This window comes from Staurois parvus, unplaced genomic scaffold (assembly GCF_062004578.1).
Source record: "Staurois parvus isolate SC_StPar_1 unplaced genomic scaffold, SC_StPar_1.0 ptg000700l, whole genome shotgun sequence".
Classification (NCBI taxonomy): domain Eukaryota; kingdom Metazoa; phylum Chordata; class Amphibia; order Anura; family Ranidae; genus Staurois; species Staurois parvus.
The window spans coordinates 302,876-317,301 of record NW_028318496.1 but is presented as its reverse complement, the minus strand read 5'-3'; the positions used below and the strand labels follow the sequence as shown (position 1 = coordinate 317,301).

Below are 14,426 nucleotides of genomic sequence, written 5' to 3'. Positions count from 1 at the left end.
CCCATCAAAACATTGTGGTATTTACATAACTCCTGCCAAGAGGCGGGGTGCTGTGATGTTTTCAGCAAGCACCTTGCCAGCCCCCCTACGAGCCATGAGCATTCTGCATTGCATAGAGAAGCACAGAGACTCAGTGGGTCTAATACAAGCTATGCAATGAAAAAGAGTTTTATTTAATAATTAGCCTGTCAATGAGGGTGAAAAGAGGAACCAGAAAAGGCAAAATATAATTGGATTAAACATCAGCTTTAACCACTTCCAGTCCAGACACTTTCCCCCCCTTCCTGTCCAGGCCAATTTTCAGCTTTCAGCGCTATCACACTTTGAATGACAATTGCACGGTCATGCAACACTGTACCCATATTAATTTTTTAGCATTTTTTTGAGACAGATGAATCTTTATTTTGATGGTATTTTTTCCACTACTGGGATTTTTATTTTTTTGCTATATAAATGAGAAGTCCAAACATTTTGAAAAAAAGTGTTTTTCTTATAAAATTTTGCACATAATCTTTCTTCATAATTCTTGGCCAAAATGTATTCAGCTAATCTTTTTAGTAAAAAAAAACAAAACATTAGTTTATAACCAAAAGTTATTAAAAATGTATTATTTTTTTATTTTTTAATATTTGTTTTTTGTTTTTTTTTAAACATACTGTCACCCTAGCAGTACAGCCTGTCACCTGGGAGGGGAGGGTGGAGCCTGTCACCTGGAGTGGGACGGGAGGATGGAGCTTGTCACCTGGGGGCAGGGGAGGGTGGAGCTTATCACCTGCTGTGGAGGGTTGTGTGGAGCCTCCCACCTGGAGGGGAGGGTGGAGTCTGTCACCTGGAAGGGAGAATGGAGCCTGTCACCTGGAGGGTAGGGGAGGGTTGAGCCTGTCACCTGGAGGGTAGGGGAGGGTGGAGCCTGTCACCTGGGGGGGAGGGGAGCGTGGAGCCTGTCACCTGGGGGGAGCGTGGAGCCTGTCACCTGGGGGGAGCGTGGAGCCTGTCACCTGGGGGGAGCGTGGAGCCTGTCACCTGGGGGGAGCGTGGAGCCTGTCACCTGGGGGGAGCGTGGAGCCTGTCACCTGGGGGGAGGGGAGCGTGGAGCCTGTCACCTGGGGGGAGGGGAGCGTGGAGCCTGTCACCTGGGGGGAGGGGAGCGTGGAGCCTGTCACCTGGGGGGAGGGGAGCGTGGAGCCTGTCACCTGGGGGGAGGGGAGCGTGGAGCCTGTCACCTGGGGGGAGGGGAGCGTGGAGCCTGTCACCTGGGGGGAGGGGAGCGTGGAGCCTGTCACCTGGGGGGAGGGGAGCGTGGAGCCTGTCACCTGGGGGGAGGGGAGCGTGGAGCCTGTCACCTGGGGGGAGGGGAGCGTGGAGCCTGTCACCTGGGGGGGGGGGGAGGGGAGCGTGGAGCCTGTCACCTGGGGGGGGGGGAGGGGAGCGTGGAGCCTGTCACCTGGGGGGGAGGGGAGCGTGGAGCCTGTCACCTGGGGGGGGGGGTTGGAGTCTGTCATATCACAGTAGGGGGGTGGGGTTAGGACCTGTCACCTGATGGGGGCGGATCCTGTCACCTGAAAGTCATGCAAAGTATGACAGCGCTGAGCTCTGAAAGCAGTCCTGGGCAGGAAGGGGGTGAAGTGTCCGGCATTGAAGGGGTTAAGTCCCCTTTCAATCAGCTCGCTGCGGTTTCCTGGTAGTGCGGGTGAAGCGCAGTGTATCTGGGAGTGTCATGTGCGTTTCCTGCGCTCTCCCATAGACCTCCACTAGATCTGGTGATTTTGGTGTTTTCTGAGAGCGCATCAGGGATGCAGCATGCCGGAGCTTTGTTGCGCTTTCAGAAAACACCAAAATCGGCAGATCTAATGGAAGTCTATGGGGGAGCGCAGGAAACGCACATGAATGCCGCGGCTACAGTGCGCTGTGTGAAAGGGACCTAATAGTATGCCGTACAGCACTGCCGAAATATTGCCGTCTGTTGCTACACAGCGTCTCCACACACACACAGATTGTAAGTCATCAGCAAACGTTGGGGCACCTCTATTACACCCTCTTCGGTGATGCAGCGAGGAAGTGAATGGTGAGATTCAACCTACAGGAAGTAATGGAAACTAAAAACATTTTTAAACATCCAGACAGACGGATGAAAGTTCAAAGCTTCTATAAATGAGCCCCGAAACCTCGTTTAGACTTTTTGGCATTCAACACTTCTGGAAACGTCAGATGGCTGAGTTTGCCACCATGCTGGCATCTCCCTTTAACCCCTAAGCCACTACTAAATCTTGTTTGATGAGAAACACAGGCATCTATGGACCCCAATTATTGGATCTGAGGGTGGAGTATTTAGAGGAGGGAGGGACTCCTACGCTACCTTAAGTACCGCCATATTGGATTTCCATTATTATATGAAAAGATTGCTGACCTTTGGGGACAGGCGATTATGCAGATTGGAGGAGAGGAAGGATATCGGCACTGATTGATCTGTCATCCCATCGGGAGATATATTGATTGAGCTATTGTGGCCAATCATGAGAGTGGGTGGCAACATTTGCTGGTGAGTGTACACCTGATAGGGGAGAATATTATTCTCCCCTTTTTTTACATGGTGATTTATTTTGAAGAATTGGAAGAATCGCTTGGTGGGTGGGAATTATTTTGGGCTTTCTTTGGACTATTCACATTTTCTACATTTTTTTTTTTTTTAGGGATGCCCCGAAATTCCGGTGGCCGAAACGTTTCAGCCAAAAACACCCCTTTCGGCTGAAATGGAAAAAAAGCACCAATACAGGCGCCGAAAAAAGCCTGCGCCTCAAAGCCGCCTGCCCCTTGCCGCTGTCGCCCGACCGCCGCTCAGTAGTTCAGTCTTACCTGAGAAACCATCGATCCCGACGCTGGGCATAGAAATAAGTGAAGGAAAGATGGCCGCCACACATCTCTATGCCCTTGGAGGACCGGAGCGATGTCACTTCCGGTTCTGGACATTTTTTTTTTTTTTTTAAAGCACTAGATCAATGCCTTTTTTGATCCAATGCTTTACATTGCAGAGGAGAGATGTGGGGTCTTATTGACCCCCAATATCTCCATAAAGAGGACCTGTCACTAATTATGTCTTATTGACCCCGTATCTCTCCATAAAGAGGACCTGTCACTAATTATGTCTCACTGACCCCATATCTCTCCATAAAGAGGACCTGTCACTAATTATGTCTCACTGACCCCATATCTCTCCATAAAGAGGACCTGTCACTAATTATGTCTCACTGACTCCATATCTCTCCATAAAGAGGACCTGTCACTAATTATGTCTCACTGACCCCGTATCTCTCCGTAAAGAGGACCCGTCACTAATTATGTCTTATTGACCCCATCTCTCCATAAAGAGGACCTGTCACTAATTATGTCTCACTGACTCCATATCTCTCCATAAAGAGGACCTGTCACTAATTATATCTTATTGACCCCATATCTCTCCATAAAGAGGACCCGTCACTAATTATGTCTCACTGACCCCAGATCTCTCCATAAAGAGGACCCGTCACTAATTATGTCCTATTGACCCCATATCTCTCCATAAAGAGGACCCGTCACTAATTATGTCTTATTGACCCCATATCTCTCCATAAAGAGGACCCGTCACTAATTATGTCTCACTGACCCTATATCTCTCCATAAAGAGGACCCGTCACTAATTATGTCTCACTGACCCCATATCTCTCCATAAAGAGGACCCGTCACTGATTATGTCTTATTGATCCCATATCTCTCCATAAAGAGGACCCGTCACTAATTATGTCTCGCTGACCCCACATCTCTCCATAAAGAGGACCTGTCACTAATTATGTCTCATTGACCCATTATCTCTACATAAAGAGGACCTGTCACTAATTATTTCTGTCACAAGGGATTCATGCATTTCTTGTGATAGGAATAAAAGTGATTACAATTTTTTTAAAAGGAACAGTGCAAAAAAAAAAAAAACATTAAATACATTTTTAAAAAAGTTTAAAGTGGCCCCATCCCCCCCCCCCCCCCCCCCCCGTGCTTGCATGTAGTGATGAACGCATACGTAGGCCACGCTCACATATGTGAATGGTGTTCAAACCACACACGTGAAGTATCGCCACGAACGTCGGATCAAGAGCAATAATTCTCGCACTAGACCTAAACTTTACACTACTAACCTGTAGACATTTTTAAACTATCACCCATGGAGATTTTTAAGTACTGCAGTTTCATGCCATTCCACGAGCGTGCGCAATTTTAAAGCGTGATGGTGGGTATCTAATTATTCGCCATAACATCTTCTTTCATATTTTACAAAACAATTGGGGTATATATTTTTTTTTAACCGTTTCAATACCGTGCAATTTTACACCTTCCTGCCCAGGCCATTTTTCAGGTTTCAGCGCTCTCACACTTTGAATGACAATTGCGCAGTCATACAACATTGTACCCAAACTAAAATTTTATCATTTTCTTCACACAACTAGAGCTTTCTTTTGGTGGTATTTAATCACCGCTGGGGTTTTTATTTTTTGCTAAATTAACAAAAAAAGACCAAAAATTTTGAAAAAAAAACACATTTTTCTTTGTTTCTGTTATAAAAGTTTACAAATAAATAATTGTTCTTCATAAATTTAGGCCGAGATGTATTCTGCTACATGTCTTTGGTGAAAATAACCCAAATTAGGATGTATTATTTAGTTTGTAGGAAAGTTATAGAGTTCACAAACTATGGTATAGATCTGAATATTGATCAATCCTGAAGTACTGACAGCCAATCTAATTTCTTGAGGTCCAAGAATGTCAGAATAGTACAGATATCCCCAAATGACCCCTTTTTGCTGAGTAGACAGTCGGACGTACTTCATAAGAGGCATGGCGAGTTTTTTGAAGTTGTATTTTTTTGTCATAATTTTTCCGAAAATGAAAAAATGAAAAATATTATTTTCACTATTTTTTTTTTTACATACTGTCACCAGTGCAGTACAGCGTCATCATATAACTGGCATGGCGGTGAACAGGGACACTGACTGGTGACAGTATGAAAAAAAAAAAAAATTATATTTTTTTTTAATTTTTTTTTATTTTTTTATTATATTTAATTTTTTATTACATTTTTTTTTTATTTTTTTTAAGATTTTTTTTCATATTTTACTATGACCAAAATAGTACAATGTTACCATAGTAACATTGTACTACTTTGGGGAAGTGATCAGTATTTTTTTTTTTTTTTTTTTTTACACAATTTGCTTATAGCAAAGAATTACTTTGCTATAAGCAAGCATTTAGCTGAATGAAATCGATTCATTCAGCTTTTTTTTTTTTTTTTTTTTTTTGTGCTTAGCTGTGATTTGGTCACAGCTAATCACATGACGTGCATGTGATTAGCTGTGACCATTCACAGCTAGGCACTAGTATACAATGGATGGCATCATGAATGAAGCCATCCATTGTATACAACTGTCATGTGACCTGCTGTGATTGGTCGCGGCAGGTCACATGGTACCGGCAACGGGAGCCGGTACTCGGATCTGTCATCGGCCGTGTCCGAGGTGCACGGGCGGTGACAGATCCCGCTGCTGCGCCGCTCTGCAATAGCGCAAACGGCGCATGTGCGGGAGCACGCCAAATGGCGTGGACCCGGAAAGCTGCAGCGCTTTTCAAGCCGCCAAACGGCTATTGGCCGGGCGGCTAATGGTTAATCAAAGTGTATTTTTTTTCCAAAAAATATATATTCATTTTTAAAAACTGCACGTTTCAGTTTTCGGCCAAGTGCATTCTGAATTTTCGGTTTCGGCACCAGAATTTTCATTTCGGTGCACCACTATTTTTTATTCTTTTATATTCACCATTTTTTATTTATGTATATATTTTTTGCACTACTAGATCACTTTTTTGAGTGTTCATTTATGTCTTTTGTTGGATAATTTTTTGAAGTAGCGGGACTTTTGTATTTGCTTAGTGATTTGATTATTCACTTTATGATTTATATATTTTAGCATTCAGCTCAGTTTTCTTTTATATATACCTCTAGGGATTGTTTGCAGAAACTTTCCAGGCTTAACCACTTCAGCTCTGGAAGATTTTACCCCCTTCGTGACCAGACCTTTTTTTGCAGTTCGGCACTGTGCTACTTTAACTTGTGATTGCGCAGTCATGCAACACTGTACCCAAACAAAATTTGTATAATTTTCTCACACAAATGGAGCTTTCTTTTGTTAGTATTTGATCAGCACTGAGTTTTTTTGTTTGCGATATAAATGAAAAAAGACTGCTCATTTTGAAAAAAAATCTTTTTTTATCTGCTATAAAACATATCCAATAAAAATATAGTGGGACTGTGATAGTACGGTGGGCAATCTGACATTAATTGACACTTTGTGGGAATTGGCTAACTGCCACTGACATCTCTATTGACGCTAACACAGTTATCAGTGCTAATAATATATACTGTCACGGTACTAATGACACTGTCTGGGAAAGGGTTAACATCTAAGGGCATTCAAAGGGTTAATTGTGTGCTGTGGTACCTGTTTACTAATGGATTTGCCATTTTTTATTACCCTCTTTGCAGGAAGACCAAAACCCGGCACATTGCTGCTGTCAGGGCAGAGCTCTGTGTTGTTTGCAATCACAGAGCTTTGTCCTGTCATCCGATCAGCGGATCCCAACTATAAATCATTGCCTGGGACCCGCTGATCATCTTGTGCTGTAACCAGAAATCATGAATAAAGCTCATGGACTTTCTATGCACATACACTCAGTACTCAAAGGATAAAAACAATGATTTCTTTATTAACAAGTCACATCTAAAACATATCAAACGTGCATATAAAACTGCACTGCACAATTTATACACCGCATGATTCCCCCATCAACCACAAAACTGGCTTTTCCAATGGAAGTAGGTAGGGATGGTAGATACACTTTACTTCCTTCAGAAGATGGGGAATATCCAGGCTGTGTAGAGAACACCCAACATGTTTCGTGACAAACGTTGCTTCCTCGGGGGCTAGCAACGCATCTAAAAATTTAACAAACTCAACCGTTTCCCGTCTGCCCTATAGCAAAAATACTGCTACAGAGCGGCACGAGTATGCAAAATCACGTATAGGGACATTATTTTTCAGTTCCGGGGCAGGGGGTGAGCATGCGCCCTACCCGCGCTTACATCCGCAGCTGTCAATCACCGGGCCCCAGACGGTAATTACTCGCCGGCGTCCGGTGATTTCTGACGATCACCAACAGAGAGGAGGACTGTTTTGTTTACTAACAGTCATCCTCCCTGTCAGCTCGGGCACACTGCACAGCCATCCACAGCAGTGTGATTACAGTGAATCACACACATCCCACCCCCTAGTAAAACACACACTGTACACAGTTAACCCTTTGATCACGCCTCATGTTAACCCCTTCCTGCCCAGTGCCATTAGTACAGTGCTTTTTTTTTTTTTTTAGCAATGATCACTGTTGGATGTCGGTGACACCAAGTCAGTTCCCCCCAGAGTCAGAATGTCCGCCGCTGTCCTGCTATAAGTCGCTGATCGCCACCATTACTAGTAAAAATAATAATAAATAAAAAAAATCCCAGTATACATACCGCCATTTGTAAACGCTATAACTTTCACGTAAACCAATTAATAAACAATGATTGGGATTTTTTTTTTTTTAGCAGACATGTAGCAGAATACAGTTTGGCTTAAATTTTTGACGAAATTTGATTGTTTTTTACTTTTTACTGGACATCTTTAATAGCAAAAAGTCAAAAATATTGTCTTTCTCAAAATTGTCTTTTTTTTTTTTTTGTTATAGTGCAAAAATAAAAAAATGCACAGGTGATCAAATACCACCAAGAGAAAGCTTTTTATGTGAGGGAATTCATGGAGGGGTCTGAAATTCACATTGTAGGTGCATTCCCACTCTGAGAGACAGAATTTAAAAAACAAATTCAGGAAATCACATTGTATGATTTTTAAAGAATGTATTTGTCTTGCACTGCTGAACAGAAGTATTTGAACACCTGAGAAAATCAGTGTTAATATTTGGTACAGAAGCCTTTGTTTGCAATTACAGAGGTCAGACGTTTCCTGTAGTCCTTGGCCAGGTTTGCACTGCAACAGGGATTTTGGCCCACTCCTCCACACCGATCTCCTCTAGATCTGTCAGGTTTCGGGGCTGTCGCTGAACAAGATGGAGTTTCAGCTCCCTCCAAAGATGTTCTATTGGATTTATGTCTGGAGACTGGCTAGGCCACTCCAGAACCTTGATATGCTTCTTACGGAGCCACTTCTTGATTATCCTGGCTGTGTGCTTCGGGTCGTTGTCATGTTGGAAGACCCAGCCACGACCCATCTTCAATGCTCTAACTGAGGGAAGGAGGTTGTTGCTCAAATTCTCACCATAAATGGCCCCATTCATCCTGTAGTCATCCTGTCCCCTTTGCAGAAAAGCAACCCCATGCTTCACAGTAGGGATGGTGTTCTTGGGATGCAACTCATCCTTCTATATCCTCCAAACACGACGAGTGAAGTTTAGACCAAAAAGTTCTACTTTGGTCTCATCTGACCACATGACTTTCTCCCATGCCTCCTCTGGATCATCCAGATGGTCATTGGCAAACTTCAGACGGGCCTGGACATGTGATGACTTGAGCAGGGGAACCTTCCATGCAATGCATGATTTGAAACCATGACGGCGTAGTGTTCTACCGACAGTGACCTTTGAAACTGTGGTCCCAGCTCTCTTCATGTCATTGACCAGCTCCTCCCATGTAGTTCTGAGCTGATTCCTCATCTTTCTTATCATCAGTGATACCCCACGAGGTGACATCTTGCATGGAGCCCCAGTCCGAGGGAGACTGACAGTCTTTAGCCTCTTCCATTTTCTAACAATTGCTCCAACAGTTGATCTATTTTCACCAAGCTGCTTGGCAATTGCCCCGTAGCCCTTTCCAGCCTTGTGGAGGTCCACAATTATGTCTCTGGTGTCTTTTGACAGCTCTTTGGTCTTGCCCATGGTAGTAGTTGGTGTCTGACTGACTGTGGAGTGGACAGGTGTCTTTAAAGAGCTCAGACAGGTGCTACTAAGTTAAATTAATGAGTGGAGTAGAGGTGGACTTTTTAAAGGCACAGTAACAGGTCTTTGAGAGCCAGAATTCTTGCTGTTTCTTAGGTGTTCAAATACTTATGTTCAGCAGTGCAAGACAAATAAATTCTTTAAAAATCATACAACGTGATTTCCTGAATTTTTTTTTTGTAAATTCTGTCTCTCAGAGTGGGAATGCACCTACAATGTGAATTTCAGACCCCTCCATGATTTCTAAGTGGGAGAACTTGCAAAATCGCAGGGGGTTCAAATACTTCTGTTCCTCACTGTATATACATTATTCAGCCCATATCCATTATAGAACTATAGCTTGAATATGTTTTGGTCAGTACCTGAAACAACTAATATTGTGCCTGTGTCCTAATATATATGTACCTAACTGTACATCTTCCCAGCCCTCCTTATACCACCTATGTCATTCAATAACACTTGATTTCTTCATAGAATGTTCTCCATAAGCCTGCTGTCACACAGATGAAGTTTCACTCACACTTTTGCCCATTTTCACACAAAATGTGATATAAATCCTGTGCTCCAGATTCCTGTCACTCATTTTCCACCAACAGGGCGACGCACACACGTGTTATTTCTTCTACTACTCTGTAAAGACTGAGCCCACTGGTGTGTGACCCGGGAGAGAGCAAGTTAGAACATGACTGAGTGTGAATGGATGTGCGACTCACCACCGTAGTGCTACACATTCCAGGAATTCACTTGTCACACCTCGTACATACATGCACACAAATACTAAAACCAATTTAAACCGGAACCGATTAACCAACCCGTATGTCTTTGGGGTGGAGGAGGAAACCCACACAAGTGCAAGCAGAAAATGCAAACTCCATGCAGAGTGTGTGCTGACTGGGATTTGAATTGAGGACCCCAGTGCTGCAAGACAGATGTGCTGACCACTTTATATAGAATATGTATTATATTAAAAGATTATAAATGCTTTCATAAATTCTATTCACAGGTTGATGAGAAGCGTGGTCAACATGAAAAAGAAGAATGCCACCCTCGTTCACTTATGTGAAATTAGGAAGAATCGGGCAAAACTGTACAACACATTTTTAAAGAGGATACAAAATGAAGCCGAGAGGTTAAGAAGCGATGGGGAGGAGGCACGGGTGGTGGCCCAATACTTCTTGTATGAAAATGACAAGCAGAAGAAGGTATGAGGCACCAACATACATGAAACGTAACTTGGTCTAGGCTTTTATTGTCTTTGCCCCCAGTGAGAAGATCCCCGCACTCCCTGTTACGAAAGCCCCTTTTTAGTAAAATAAGGAAGGGTTAGAACCTCTGTCAGACCATTATTACTGCATGTATCTTCCTGTCCTAGTGACAACTCTTCTCATTCCTTTTCCTTCTGTCAGTCACTGACAGATTACACCAGAAGGTGGTACACCAAGTGAATGGTTTCTGTCCTAGGAGGAGGGATGGACCCCTTGGAACTTTAATTTCAGAGTTCCGTTATATCTGACTTCTAGCGTTCCCTTCTGTCTTGCACAGTTGTGCCGGCTCCTCTCCTGGACTGAAATGGCTTCCTGTGATCTTCTCACATGGTGCATTACGGCTGCATTCACACCTAGGCGGTTTGAATTGCGGGCAGAATTACTTTGCCATTTTAGAGAACGTTTTAAAATCGTTGGCAGAATCGCGGTAATTCTGTCTACGATTCAAACCGCCTAGGTGTGAGTGCAGGTTGTAGCAGGTCAGACAAAGCCCACTTCATTTCCTAGCTGAAGGGCACCCAGCATCATCTAGCTCATTCTTCCACAGCCTGGCTGTGCACGTTCCACCCCTTTCATCAGTGGATTTCAGTTCTTTCATCTCAGGGTTCAGCATGCTGATGCAGCTTGCCGACAAACACCCACTCCTCCAAACTGACACCCACCCATCAAAGTATTGTGGTATTTCGATAACTCCTGCCAGAGGCGGGGTGCTGTGATGTTTCCAGCAAGCACCTTGCCAGCCCCCCTACTAGCCATGAGCATCCTGCATTGCATAGAGAAGCACAGAGACTCAGTGGGTCTATTACAGTGTTTCTCAACTCCAGTCCTCATGGACCCCCAACAGGTCATGTTTTCAGGATTTCCCTCAGATGAAACAGCTGTGGTAATTACTAAGGCAGTGAAACTGATCAAATCACCTGTGCAAAATAATGGAAATCCTGAAAACATGACCTGTTGGGGGTCCATGAGGACTGGAGTTGAGAAACACTGGTCTATTACAAGCTATGCAATGAAGGTAATTTTATTTAACCACTTCCAGTCCGGACACTTTTACCCCCTTCCTGTCCAGGCCAATTTTCATCTTTCAGCGCTATCACACTTTGACAATTGCGCAGTCATGCAACACTGTACCCATATTATTTTTTTAGCATTTTTTTGAGACAGATAACTTTTATTTTGGTGGTATTTATTCACCGTTGGGATTTTTATTTTTTTTTTGCTATATAAATGAAAAAGTCCAAAAATTTTGAAAAAAATGTTTTTCTTATAAAATTTTGCTAATCTTTCTTCATAAATATTGGCCAAGATTTATTCAGGTATCTTTTTAGTAAAAAAAATTAAAAAACAAATTATAATTTTTCAAGAATGTTTGACATTTTTATTTTTTTATATTGTTTTGTTTTTTTTTTTTGTTTTTTTTACATACTGTCACCCTAGCAGTACAGTGTCACCATGGTGACACTGTACTACTTGTGGGAGGTGATTAAGATTTTTTTTTTTTTACACTGATTGCTTTCACACCCATAAAGGCTGTAAAAGCAATCATTTCTCCTTCTCTCTGGCTGCATTCTTGCAGCCATTGAGAAATACTGTGAGAGCTGTGATTGGTCACAGCTTGTCACATGATACAAGACTGCTGTGAATAGCCCTGTACCACGTAACCTCTGTGATCATTCACAGATTTCACACGTAGTAAGCAATGATGTCAGAAGTGACATCTTGCTTACTACTATTCATGTGATCCCTGATTGGCCAATCAGTAATCACATGATGAGGACCTCACACAGAGGTCCCATACAGTGATCGGTGTTCTGCTGTGTCCGGCTAACACCAGCAGTTTCCTTTGGTGGTATTTAATCGTCACTGAGTTTTTTAAATTTTATATAAACTAAAAAATACCAAAATTAAAAAAAAAAACCAATATATTCTGTTATAAACCATATCCAATAAAAAAGAAAATCTAATTTCTTCTTAAATTTAGGCCAAAATGTGTTCTGCTACATGTCTTTGATAAAAGAAATCCCAAGAAGTGTATATTGGTTTGTGTGAAAGTAAGTTGTAGTGTCTATAAACTATGGTGCATATCTGAAAATTGATCAATTCTGATGTGCTGACAGCCAATCTCATTTCTTGAAGCCCTTAACCACTTCCAGTCCGGACACTTTATCCCCTTCCTGTCTAGGGCAATTTTCAGCTTTCAGCGCTATCACACTTTCAATGACAATTGCGCGGTCATGCAATACTGTACCCATATGAATTTTTTACCATTTTTTTGAGACAGATAAAGCTTTATTTTGGTGGTATTTATTCACCGCTGGGATTTTTATTTTTTTTACTATGTAAATGAAAAAATCCAAATATTTTGAAAAAAAGTGTTTGTTTTTATAAAATTTTGCAAATAATATTTCATCCTAAATCTTGGCCAAAATTTATTCCGTTATTTTTTTAGTAAAAAAAAAATCCAAATTAGTTTATAACCAAAAATTATAATTTTTAAACATTTTTTTTTTACATTTTTATTTTATTTTTTTATATATTTTTTTTTATTTTTATTTTTTTTTTACATACTGTCAACCTAGCAGTACAGTGTCACCATGGTGACACTGTACTACTTGTGGGGGGTGATGAAGATTTTTTTAATTTTTTTTTACACTGATTGCTTTTACACCCATATAGGATGTAAAAGGAATCATTTCTCTTTCTGCATTCTTGCAGTCATTGAGAAATACTGAGTGAGCTGTGACACAGCTTGTCACATGGTACAAGGCTGTTGTGAATAGTCCTGTACCATGTGACCTCTGTGATCATTCACAGATTTCACACGTAGTAAGCAATGATGTCACATAAAAATGCGCATGTGTTCATGAGCTGTACAATAAAATATAGTACATACATCGAATTTAAACTGACCGATGCCTTTGTTTTTAATGCCTCGAAAATATGAGCTGCAGAGCTTATTGTCTGCAATGTGTTACAGGAAAATCAGCAGCTGAAAGCACTCTTGGAAGACGCAGCTATACTTTCAACGACTAGTCCTTGGCAGATCGAAACCAAGAGGTTTCGGCACAGCTTGAGGCCACTAAGCAAAGTGACACCAGAATATAAACTGCCTGATTGCAGCAATCCTGAGATCATGCCACATGGAAGTGTCGGCTGAAGGGCATGCTGGGAGGTTAATTTTACTCCTGTGTAAATTGGCCCTAGTATGTGTATGTATGAATGTGAGTTAGGGACCTTAGATTGTACGCCCCTTGAGGGTTAGGGACTGATGTGAATGCACAAGATTGTACGCCCCTTGAGGGTTAGGGACCCATGTGAATATACAAGATTGTACGCCCCTTGAGGATTAGGGACCCATGTGAATATACAAGATTGTACGCCCCTTGAGGGTTAGGGACCCATGTGAATATACAAGATTGTACGCCCCTTGAGGGTTAGAGACCCATGTGAATGTACAAGATTGTACGCCCCTTGAGGGTTAGGGACTGATGTGAATGTACATTATACATGTTCTGCCCCCTTCTGTAATGTACAGCGCTGAGCGAACTATTGGCGCTTTATAAATACTGTATAATAATAATATATGTAAAGCGCTGTGTAAACTGATGGCACTATATAAATAACTGTAATAAAATGTTTTTGGCTTTTACCGGAAAAGTTATTTGCATACAATTTCATCAATTAAAGTAAATTTAAAGACAGTTCTGTCATTTGTATTTATTTACTGATACCTCCAGGGTGCCCATCTTGTATGTAGTTTCTATATGTAACGAGTCAGGTATGTAGGCAGGAGTTCATTCTTCTGGTTCCATGCTTGTTCTGGATCACTGAAGCAGTGGGGAATGAGCCAAGGCTTAAGATATAATGGCCCTGGATCCAGGACCTTTGGGCCCCTTTCACACGGGCGTTACGTTTTTTTTTCATGAGTTCAGTTACGTTTTTTCTTGAAAAAAAAAAAGTATCAGTTTTCATCCATTTACATCCATTTTTTTGTCTGTTTACATCCGCTTTTAGTTCGTTTACATCCTTTTTTGGCCGTTTACATCCTTTTTTTGTCCGTTTACATCTGTTTTTGTCCATTTTAACCACTTGCCTACC

The 14,426-nt window shown here is 42.0% G+C and overlaps 1 long non-coding RNA gene across 1 annotated transcript; it reads left to right on the top strand.

The window, feature by feature from the left end:
• The first annotated feature begins 10,072 nt into the window (after positions 1–10,072).
• Positions 10,073–14,029, top strand: LOC149446028 (uncharacterized). The gene is made up of 2 exons (XR_016306281.1): positions 10,073–10,265; positions 13,306–14,029. It is a non-coding gene; the product is annotated as an uncharacterized LOC149446028 (long non-coding RNA).
• Positions 14,030–14,426: the final 397 nt, after the last annotated feature.